The sequence below is a fragment of the Marmota marmota genome, unplaced genomic scaffold (assembly GCF_001458135.2).
Source record: "Marmota marmota marmota unplaced genomic scaffold, marMar, whole genome shotgun sequence".
Taxonomy (NCBI): Eukaryota; Metazoa; Chordata; class Mammalia; order Rodentia; family Sciuridae; genus Marmota; species Marmota marmota.
The window spans coordinates 3,170,702-3,182,741 of NW_025999891.1; the positions used below are offsets into that span (position 1 = coordinate 3,170,702).

Here is a 12,040-nt window from a genome sequence, read left to right on the forward strand (position 1 = left end):
AAATTACCTTTTCAAAACTCTGGAAATTGCTTGCAAATGTTTTCTGCATCTACTATGTGTATAGTAATTAGATTAAGTGCTACACAAAGCTTAAAATCTAGGGCTGAGGGTTTATGTAGCTCAGTGGTAGAGTACTTGCCTACTCTTCAGCACCCCACGCCACCCCGTTAAAAAAAAAAAAAAAAAAAGTTTACAATCTAGTGGAAAAGAAGGCATTTGGTCAACATTTTAACTTTTGAAAAGTTGGTAGTTTCTACTCATTTTAACTTCCAAGAAGAAATGAATACAAAAAAGAAAACACCTAGCCTATAACACACACGATTATAAGAGTAAAGATGTGGTCATGTATAGGCCCCATAAATTATAAAATTAAGAAAAAAATGTTGCAGGCTGGGGATATAGCTTAGTTGGTAGAGTGCTTGCCTCACATGCACGAGGTCCTGTGTTCAACCCCTAGCACCACAAAAAAAAAAAAAAAAACAAAACTGAACTAAACCAAAACACCCCACTGCAACTGGATTTTCTTGTCTTCCATTGTTCACTGTAGAGAATAAAATTAACCAATGTAATGTTTGTTTCATTTCATTTCGCACTATAGTTAGATTTGGCTTGACTAGATGGAAGATCTTTTTATCTAAAAGGGGGAAAATAAAACCTTTATAATTAGCTCAGACAAATGGAAGGGAAAGTACTTGATTGTGTACCTTTCTTATGTCACCCTACATGTTTAAATGGGTTGTCTTCTGGGTTGTGATGACTACTAAAGAGAAGTAGCCCTGTAATATTATTAGAACTCCTTCACCAAGAAACAGAATAAAATTACAGATACTAGCCCACTATTTATATTATTAAATTACCTTTTTAAGTACTAACTTTTTAACACTGAACAAATATTTAGAAAAAGATTCTGAATTTTTTTCCAGATATCAATCTATCATTCCAAAGCTAATAAAGCACAATAAGCAAAGATTGTTCATGGGTTTCTTTCTAAAATAAGAGGTTTACCTATCCACTTGTCCAAAATAGCTCTTAGCTAAAGAAAAATAGTTCAAGAATCAATCTTTCTGCAGATGGGTTACAGCTACAATTTTCTGTTGTGCTGAGAACTCAGAGATGAGAACTTCCTGTTCTTTTTTTTAATTTAAACTTAGGAACAGATCATTTATTAAAGGTCTTATAACTCAACAATCTTTACTATTGGTTTTACTTGCTCCCATTCACAGAACTCCTGTAAATACAAAGCCTGTTTAAGAGTTGTGAAGAGAGGGCTGGGGTTGTAGCTCATTGGTAGAGCACTTGCCTAGCATGTGTGAGGAGGCACTGGATTCAATTCTCATATATAAATAAATGAATTAAAGAAAAGAGGTTCATCAACGTCTAAAAAAATAAATATTAAGGGGCTAGGGCTGTGGCTCAGCGGTAGCACACCTGCCTGGCATGTGTGAGGCACTGGGTTAGATTCTCCGCACTGCATATAAATAAATTAATAAAATAAAGGCCTACCAACAACTAAAAGAAAAAATTAAAAAAAGAGTTATAAAAAGTTATTTTTAATTACATAAGCTCAGACCTAAAACAAACTATAACAGGGGAAAATTAAAAAAAAACATGGCTATGAACAAAATTTGGAAAAGAAAATATACATCACTATTAACGATATGAAAACTTAAATTTGATAATGATTTAAAAAATGATATTACCCAATACTGGCAAGGTATAATGGAAAGCAAGGATACACTGTGAAGATGTGATAGAATAAATGTTATGAAAATCATTTCATTCAGAAAGGTGTTTTTACTTTTTTTCTTACAGTGCTGGGAACTGAAAATGCAAGGCATGCTATCTACCACTCATCTACATCCCCAGTCTCCAAAGAGTGCTTCAGAATTATTGTAATTATGAAAATTATACTATCCAATTATACTTACACCAAAAGATTTTAATGTGAAGTTTTGAAAAGTTTTAACAGTTCTCCCACTGATAACTCAATTAAGTCCCACATCTATTACTGGGTCCTCATTATAAAAGGTAACACCTGGTTTGTTCCACTTTCCTCCAATATCCAAAATTTGAGGTGTTTTGTTTTGGGGTGGTAGTAGGGATCAAACCCAAGGCCTTATGTATGCTAGGCAAACATTCTACCACTGAGCCACACCCCCAGCCCCAAACATTTAGGTTTTGAAGAATATACAAATAACCTAAAACATATTCATTTAAAATAATTCCATAGGAAAACAACAGGTTGACAATTTCTTCCCAATATAATTATATCAAAGAGTATATAATACTAATACACCATATAGTACCTTCATGGAAAAGACAACTGTACATGAGTGCTTTCCTCACATGCACAAGGCCCTGGGTTCAATCCTCAGCAACACACACACACACACACACACACACACACACAAAGTTAAATACAAGCCAGGCACAGTGGAGCACACCTGTAATCCCAACAGCTCAGGAGGCTGAGACAGGAGGATTAAGAGTTCAAAGCCAGCCTCAGCAAGAGCAAGACACTAAGCAACTCTAAATAAAATACAAAATAGGGCTGGGGATGTGACTCAGTGGCCGAGTGCCCTCAATTCAATCCCTGGTACCCCTACCCCCACCAAAAAAGTTAAATATAAGTTTGAGGCCTGTCTCAGCAACATAAGACCCACAGTTCAGACTCGGCAAGACCTTGTCTCAAAATAAGAGATGTGGTTCAGTGGTAAAGCACAATCCATGCATATGAATTAACCCAAGAGAAATGAAAACCTATGTCCACAGAAATCCTTTAATACAAAAATGTACATAGTTGTTATTATTATTGGTTCCAGGGATTGAACTCAGGAGTACTCAACCACTGAGCTACATCTCCAGCCCTATTTTGTATTTTAATTAGAGACAGGGTCTCACTGAGTTGTTTAGCACCTTGCTTTTGCTGAGGTTGGCTTTGAACTCATGATCCTCCTGTCTCCACCTCCTGAGCGGCTGAGATTTCAGGTGTCAGCCACAATCATTATTTTTTTGAGGCGTCAGAGATGGAATCCAGGGCCTTATTCACTAGGCAAATGCTCTACCTCTGACCTATGCATCTACAGTCCTTCCATTTGACTTTAAAAAGTCTAAAACACAATCCAAGTTACCACCAACATCCTATTGATATACATGATATGAATTAATCACAAAATAATTATGCTGAAGAAGTCAAATATCACTTCCATCTCAAGTATATATTACATAAACTGAACAAAATGAATAGTATTAAAGAAAGCATACCAGTAGCTGTCTAAAGATTAGAAAAGGAATGAAAAAGGGCAGGAGGGAGGAATTATAATTAGGGGATAAAGAAATTTTGGGGTGTGATGGCCATGTTCATTATCTTTATTGTGACAATGGTTTCATGGTATAAGCTCACATCAAAACTTAGCCAACAGGGGCTGGGGTTGTGGCTCAGCGGTAGACTGCTTACCTAGCATGCGTGAGGCACTGGGTTTGATCCCTAGCACCATATAAAAAAACCAAATAAACAAAATAAAGGTATAGTGTCCATCTACAACTAAAAATATTTTTAAAAAACACAGCCAAATATAATTTTAATAGCAGTATATATATGTCAATTACATTTCAATAAAACTTATTTTTTAAAAGTAAAATAGGCGAGATCTTTCAGGTAGGACTGTGCGTGGCTCCTAGGGTCCTGTGTTCCTTAGGCTGGAACTGTAACTCTGTGGCCTCATATGCCATGCACTAGGATACTAGTGAGGCTCTTCACCCAATCTGGGATCCACTGTTGTAGGCAGTTGGGTCCACATCCTGTTAGTCCTGCCAGACAGGGAGCAGCCAGTGCTGTGTAGGGCCTGGATGGTGGGCTGTGTACCCAACTGCGGTGCCCGGTTCCTGCACTGGGGGTATAGGACCAGGTGGCCTGATGCTTTTCCAACTCCTTCCTATCTAACGTTGATGGTAATTTGTCAAAATGACAAACACAAAGGGAAAGAGGAGAGGAACCCGATGTATGTTCTCTAGGTCTTTTGGAAAACATGGAGTTGTTCTTTGGCCACATATACGCAAATTTACAAGAAGGGTGATATTGTAGACATTAAGGGAATGGGTACTGTTCAAAAAAGAATGCCCCACAAATGTTATCATAGCAAAATTGGGAAAGTCTACAATGTAACCCAGCATGCTGTTGCCACTGTTGTGAATAAGCTAAGGGCAAGGTTCTTGCCAAGAGAATTAATGTGAGTATGGAGCATATTAAGCACTCCAGAGCCAAGACAGCTTCCTGAAATGTGTGAAGAAAAATTATCAGAAAAAGAAGGAAGCCAAAGAGAAAACACTGGGTTCAGCTGAAGCGCCAGCCTGTTCTACCCAAAAAAGCACATTTTGTGAGAACAAATGGAAAGGAGCCTGAGCTGCTGGAACCTTTTCCCTATGAATTCATGGCACAATAAATATTAAAAAAGAAAAAAAAGTAAAATAGGCAAGTGCAGTGGCACACACCTATATAATTCCAGTAATTTCAGAAGGAGAAGTGGGAGTTCAAAGCCAGCTACCTGGTCTCAAAATAAAATATAAAAAGGGTTGGGGATGTGACTCAGTGGTTAAGCACCCCGGGCTGAAATTAAAAAATGATACCAAAATTTAAAAATGATAATATTATGTCAGGTCCTACACTAAAAATAGTGGAGAAAAATGTACCAAACTACTGCTGATAGGCAATCTCAAGTAGTTATTCATATACTTGGAAGGGGAAAAGAAGATTCAACTAGTGACAGACTGACCAACACTGTGGAAAATCAGTTACAAGGGAGCCTCAATGAATTAAACTCAGGAAGACTAGAAGTATGGACGCATTCAAAAATAAGCGAAGAGCAAGAATGTGTTAAGCCAAGTAAATATAGAACACAGGTTTAGAGCAAATTCAGAGGTAGGAAGATGATAGCAAATATAAATTTACAGTACAACAGATAAAGAGACTGTGACAGCTAAACAGCAGGGTGAAATTCTGTATATAGAGCAAATTATATATGGAGTGCATATACACTACAGTATAAGGATGATTTTAAGAACAAAAAGCAGGTACCCCAAAATAGGTAAAGCTAGAGTTTGTAGCCAAAAATAGGTCAAAATCAAGGAGACTAGAGAATGAACAAAAGAAGTGAAGCTGTGTACAAGAATAGGGGCCCATATACAATTCTTATCAAAGGAAAGCTGGCTGATCAATCTGTCTTTTTTCCTGGTTGCTCAATAAGAAATGGCTTTTATCCTAACAAAGCACCCTTTCTGAAAATTTTAACCTGTCTCAGTTGATAATATTTAGTGACTTGCTTTACCTATATATTCATTTTCATGTTACAGACCAAAATTCTTGAGAGCAGAGATCTGTCTTATCAGTCTTTTCTTTTTTTATATTTATTTTTTAGTTGTAATTGGACACAATACCTTTATCTCACTGTTTAATTTTATGTGGTGCTGAGGATCGAACCCAGGGTCTTGTACATGCGAGGCAAGCGCTCTACCACTGAGCCACAACCCCAGCCCCAGTCTTTTATTTTCTATTGGTAAAATCTAGTATATCATCTTCTAATCATCAGATGCTTGCATGATAACTAAAAGTGTGAAACAATAAAGCCATTAAAAATTATGTTCATTGAAAACCAAATTCTCCATTTTCTGATAACATTTCTGGACCAGTTTACTTCCATTGCCCAGGAACTTTTTGTGTTACCATCTTTCTTCCAAGAGAACATATAATCCCTAAATACAAAACAACTGGTAAATGTTTAAGTTAAATATAATTAGAGCCGGGGCCAGAGGCTGAGATAGGAAGATCACAAGTTCAAAAGCCAGCCTCAGCTACAGTTAGGCACCAAACAACTCAGTGAGACCCTATCTCTAAAAAAAGAAACACACAAAATATTAGGTTGATGGAGGCGGCTGAGGAACTGAGCATGCAAGAACTACCAACCAGGCCTGACAGAGCTGCCTGTCAATCAGCCGGCTCTCCTGGCCAATCCTGGATCTTAGCCAGCTCCCCGGCCCCCACCAACCCCAGTAGGAGAAGGGACTCTAAAAACCCCTTTTCCTGTCCCCAGCCCTCCCTTCCTGCCCTAACCCAATAAATTCCAGTTCCACTCAGCTCTGATATGCTTCTCCTTGGACCTACCCTGTTGGTCTGAGGGTCTCGTGGGGAGCGAAATCTCAATAAAGCCTCCTTCAGCAGCCTTTTAAATCTGTCTCCTTTTGTTCACCACTGCCTGACCTTACACAAAATAGGGCTGGGGATGTGTTTCAGTGGTTGAGAGTGCTCAGAGTTCAGTCTCTGGTCCTGCCACCCCCCAAAAAAGCATACATACATAAATTAGAAAAGTAAAGTATGCCTCCCAGCCAATCTCATGCATTCAAAGGTCAAATAAATAATTCTTAAAATTAGCCATGTTGAGCTTTCAATTCTTTGGGAATCTTAAGCCAGGTTCCTTCCTCCTAAGATGTTCAACAAGCCAGCAAAGGTGGATTTGCTAAGGAAACACAATAACTGTTTTCAAAAAAAGAAAAAAAAAACCCTGTGTAGACAGAAGCTGGCTTGTGTAGACGGAGGGAGAGCAGGATAGCAACCCAAAGCTAAAGAACATTGGACACACTACTTGGGGGGCAGGATGAGAGCACTTCAGAGATATCTTTCTCCAGTTTCTTCTAAGGCAAAAAAGCAATACCAACCTATCATTGGAGGCAATGTCAGAACAGCTTTCTAGCATGGGTGGGGTGACAGCCCTAATCTATTTGCTCAACAAACTTCCACAGCAAGAACAAACTCCTAATGAAGTGTCCTGAGGGACAAGGTAGATGGAACAAATGGGAAGCCCAGATTGACATTACAGGTTCTCAGCCTTGAGACATTCACCACCATGCCAACACTTAGTTTATTTTATGAGGCTAATATACTTCTAACAGGGGCTGGGGATATAGCTCCACAGTAGAATGCATGCCTAGCATGTGTGAAGTCCTAGGTTCCATCCTCAGCACCACATAAAAATAAATAAATAAGGTATTGTGAAAAAAATTTATACACACACACACACACACACACACTTTTAACAGTGGTCTACTTCACCTTATTTTTAAAAGGGACTTGTTTTCCTTTTCCTCTTCACCCTCTCCCCTCAACAAAATTACATTGAGCTATCCAGTGCTCTAAGGGAAGAAGATATCTGCCAGAGGATCTAGGAAGTGACTGTCTCCCAAATTAACAAGTGAATCCTAACACATCTTCAGGGTACACCTGGAATGCAGCCTTTGAAGAGCTTCTTTAAAATCCCCCTGCTCTTCCGGATAGGCAGAATCACAGCCTCCAGGACAGGAGCCCCCAGCGTCCTTTGGCAGCAAAGCAAAACTTCTTTTTCCTTTTTCTCCAAACTGTGTCCTGAATGTTACTGAATTGGCATCAGGGACAAGGACTGAGCTTTTGGTTACATTTTGACTTCAAACTGTTTTGTTTGCCTATTTGGCATCCATTCATTCATCCCAGGCCCAATAATATTAACTATATTTTCTTTAGACTGGAGGCCCTGGTCTGCACTTCGAAGACAGGGAAAGACAGGTCTCCAAGCTAGCCCAAGAGTCTGCCTTTCATATGTAATTAACCAACCCAGAAACCATTTCCCGAACTACCACCTCCAGGATTTTAAATTCAGGAAGCAAATTCCTCTGCTCTAATTGCCCAGGGCCAGGTATCAAACAACTAGTGGCTACCTTTAACTCCCAGAGCTCATTGACATTATTCAAATTCGCCAGTCCTACAGTTTCTTCTGCTCTGCCCTGACTTTCCCACGGAAAACACAATAAATTAAATAATAATCCTTTTTTCAATGGTATTGAACTCAGCATGTCACCAATCACCTCCATGTATTAAAATCCCATAGACACATTAAGACAATAAAGCTCATTTCATTTAGGAACATAGACATATTTGAAAATTCAACAGCAAGTATTACCAAACTGAATAACTTGATATGTTAAAAATAATACACCCCACTCAAAAATTACTTAAGCCAGAAACGTAGGAATAGTTTAACATTTGAAAATGCATCAATTTGGGGCTGGGGTTGTGGCTCAGTGGTAGAGTGCTTGCCTAGCACATGTGAGGCGCTGGGTTCAATCCTCAGCACCACATAAAAATAAATAAATAAAATAAAGGTATTGTGTCCAACTACAACTAAAAAATATTTTTTAAAAAAGAAAATGAATCAATTTAATAAACTGCATTAATGGACTACAGGAGAAAAAGACACAACTATCTCAACAGACTGAGTAAAGGCCTTTGATACCTTTTTATGATTTATTTTAAAATTGTGAGAAAACTACGAACAGAAGAAAATTTCCTTAACAAACCTACACACTGAAAGTTAAAAACAAACACCAAACTTAATAGAAAAACTTTAGAAGCATTCCATTTTACAAAGACAAGACAGGATACACATGAAGGTTTTGTTCAACATTACTTGACGACTTCGCTAATAAATGGGTAAAAGAAAAGAAGAGGTATAAATATTAGAAGAGATGGAGACAGATAAACTGTTGTAGTAAATGAGATTAGAAAGACTGTCAGACACAGAATCAACTTTAAAAAATCAATAGTATTGCTCTACTTGAACAGTCAATCAGTATATATGCTTGAAAATAAGGTATCACTCTCAATAGTTATAAAAACTATGAAGTATCTAGGAACTCTAAAGATAAAGCATAAGATCTTAAAGAGGTAAAAAATTATCTTATAAAAAATTCTAAATGGAAAAAAGTACATTTGTGACTTCTTAAAGATTAATCTAATGTATAAATTCAAGGCAATTCCAATACAAATTTTAGTTTAAAAAAAAAAAAAAACTTTAGCAGTTTATTTGTGTTTCTTTTATTTTAACCAAGTTTTATCTCCCCTGGAGCGAAATACTGCAATACCAGGTTGATGTGTGGAGTGGTCAGAGCAAGCTCCATTTAATGTATTGTTCTCAGATTGAGGATGTTATCAGATATTAAATGATAAGAACAGATTATTACATTTGATCTTAGCCAAAAGGCCGAGAAGTGATTAGGAGTTTTAATTTTCAAGTTGTTTCTAAACTTACTCTAAAATGTATATGTAACAAAAAAGATCTACAAACACTTCAATTAAGTTTCAAAACAAATATATAGTAAGGGACTCACACAACTAGATAAGATCTACAACTAAGCAGTAATTTTAAAAAACTGGTATTGGCACAGCAACACATAATCCAATAAAAGCTTGGCAGCAAATTCATGGATATATAGGGAAAAGATGAGCCACAAACAAGTAGGGAAAGTATGTAATAGGAAACCCGGTCTAAGAAAAATACTGAATCCCTACCTCACAAACTATATAAAAGTAAACAACACGGATGAAAGACTTCCATGTAAAAGTTATTTTAAACCTAACAGTAAAACAAAGTATGTACATACTCCATGATCCAGAAATTCCACTCTTGTATATATATGCTCAAAGAAAATCTTGCACAGGTTTATATTGGGATATGCATGAGAATGTTTTTTCATAGCATTGCTGTGGTAGAAGGAACCTGAAGGTAATTTACGTGTTTCTCTCAGGGTAAAGATAGAAAATAGAGTGGACGCATATACCATAGTTAAGAAATCAACTAGGTATGTATATTGTAATGCAGCGTTGACTGAAAAAATGTTATCTATAATAGTATTTACATATATAAAAGCATACACTTAAAAAATATACCTTTTCTAAATGAGATTAAACCAATATTTGTCAATTTTACAAAGTTAATAAAACACAAAGAAATTTAAAAAAGAAAAATATATGAAAACCCACTTGAATCAAATGTATGTAATATGATATGTCAAGAACTATGTAATGTTTTGAACAACTAATAATAAAAATTAAAAAATAAAATAAAAGGATACATTATATCAAGCACATATATCACACATATCATAATATGTTTAAAAGAGATGAAAGAGGGGATCACAGATGAAGAGGAAAATTATTAAAAATTAGCCTGTACAAGCTAATGATTTGTGGGGTTTTTTTTCAGGGGAGTGTGGGTACTGGAGGGTTGAACTCAGGAGTGCTTAACCACTGAACCACATCCCCAGCCCTTTTTGAGATAGGGTCTTGCCAAGTTGCTTAGGCCTTGCTAAATTGCTGAGATTACAGGCATGCACTATCTCTCCCTGGCTTACAAGATAATGATCTGAATATATCTCGAAATGAAAAGTATGACTGACATCTCTCTGCACATATTTCAGAAGTTTACTGCATGAATAGTAGCTCTTTCCTTTATTAAAGCAATACCATAACTTAAGAAAGACAGGTATTTCTATAGACATATAGAACAGAGGGTGTATATGTGAACATTTGTATATAAATGTCATGAAGGATGCAGTTCTGAAATAATAATCTTACCTGTTTTGTGTGATAATTTCTCTGAAATGAAGACATAGCAAAAAATGGGAGAAGCATAAAGGGGAGGTACAAAAGGCAATGTGTATTGCTCTTAAGAGAATACAGTTCTTTAGCACTCAAATATAGTGTAAGACATGGACAGAAGAAAAAAAAATCAGCACATAGTTTCAATATTCTATGTTACATCAGCCAAAAACTGGTAGAAAATGTTTTTAAAGCTTTAGCAAAAATATATGTATTAGAATTAATGTTATCATTCTAATTATTCTTTAATTCACCAATAAAAGAAAAATCATTAGTTTATTTCAGTTAAAAACAAAAACTTAATTTCAAAAGGAACAACATTAACCATGTTGGTAATAACTGGTACACTTAGAATGAAAAATCAAAGGTTTTCCTTTGATTCCTCCCTACATCAGGCAAATTTTAATGAAATACACTTGGTTAATGTCCCCCTACCTGCCCCCCCCTATTAAAAAAAAAAAAAAAAGGAAAGAAAAGAAAAGCACTAGTTTGGCACCTAATATATATTCACAATGACCAAGTCAGGTGTGCAGCACCCCGAGTACAGACTTTATTAGAGTTCAGTTATAAATACACAATCTCTTGACACTGAAGATGTAGTTCTTACAGATAAAAGCCCAGAGGCAGGAAATGAATCTCCTCCCAAATACTGCTTCTTATCTTTAAAGTAACCTTAAATTATTACTAAAGTAATAAAGTAATTTTCTTTCAGAAAGTGATCTGATCTATTTTATTTTGAGCTTTTGATATATCCAAGAGTAAGATGGGGGATTATTGCATTTTGTCTGGCTACCCACACTAAAGCACAACACACACACACACACAAAAAAAGACTTTTTAAAAATGATTTTTATAGTAAAATTGAAAAAGGCAATATCAAGTCTGTCAGATAAAAATGTATATTGTTTTGGAAAAATAGAAAACTAATTTACTATTTAATAAATCTGGAAGTAAAGCTTTTACTACCTTCTAATTAGAAAGTTTCTGTTACATAGGATAAGTAAAAAGAGTACAATGAGATTGTATATAAATTGAATAAAATCATAAATAAAAATAATTATGGATATTAGTGTTTTATTTATGTAATTTTTCTAATATAATGGTTCCTAGATAATCGCCACAACCCAAGTTGGAAACCAAGATTCTATTAAAAGGTCACAAAAAAGCCAGGCTGGCAACATGACTATCAAATATAGAGTGGGATAAAGACAGCACAGGAAACTTTCATACAATTAACGATTAATGAGGGTAATTACTAAACACAGAGAAGATACCATTATTATTATAGCAATACAGGTGCCATTTATTGCACTTCCACTATGTACCATGCTCTATACTAGAAACTTAAGACATAGGGCTAGGGTTGTGGCTCAGAGGTAGAGTGCTTGCCTAGCATGCGTGGGGCACTGAATTCAATCCTCAGCACCACATTAAAAAAACAGTAATAAAATAAAGATTGTGTCCACCTATAAATAAAAAATAAATATTAAAAAAAGAAACTTAATTTTTAATTTTTAAAATAAACTATAAGTAGTTGGGTGCAGAGGCCCACACTAGTAATCTCAGCCAACTTGGGAGGAT

The 12,040-nt window shown here is 36.1% G+C and overlaps 1 protein-coding gene and 2 pseudogenes across 4 annotated transcripts in view; 1 reads left to right on the plus strand and 2 right to left on the minus strand.

Annotated features, from left to right (window-relative positions):
- The window catches only part of Nsrp1 (nuclear speckle splicing regulatory protein 1), a 45,419-nt gene that overhangs the window by 15,046 nt on the left and 18,333 nt on the right, over positions 1 to 12,040 (minus strand). The gene's annotated exons all lie outside the window — the stretch shown is intronic.
- Positions 3,965 to 4,680, plus strand: LOC107155229 (annotated as a pseudogene).
- Positions 8,906 to 9,074, minus strand: LOC125613741 (annotated as a pseudogene).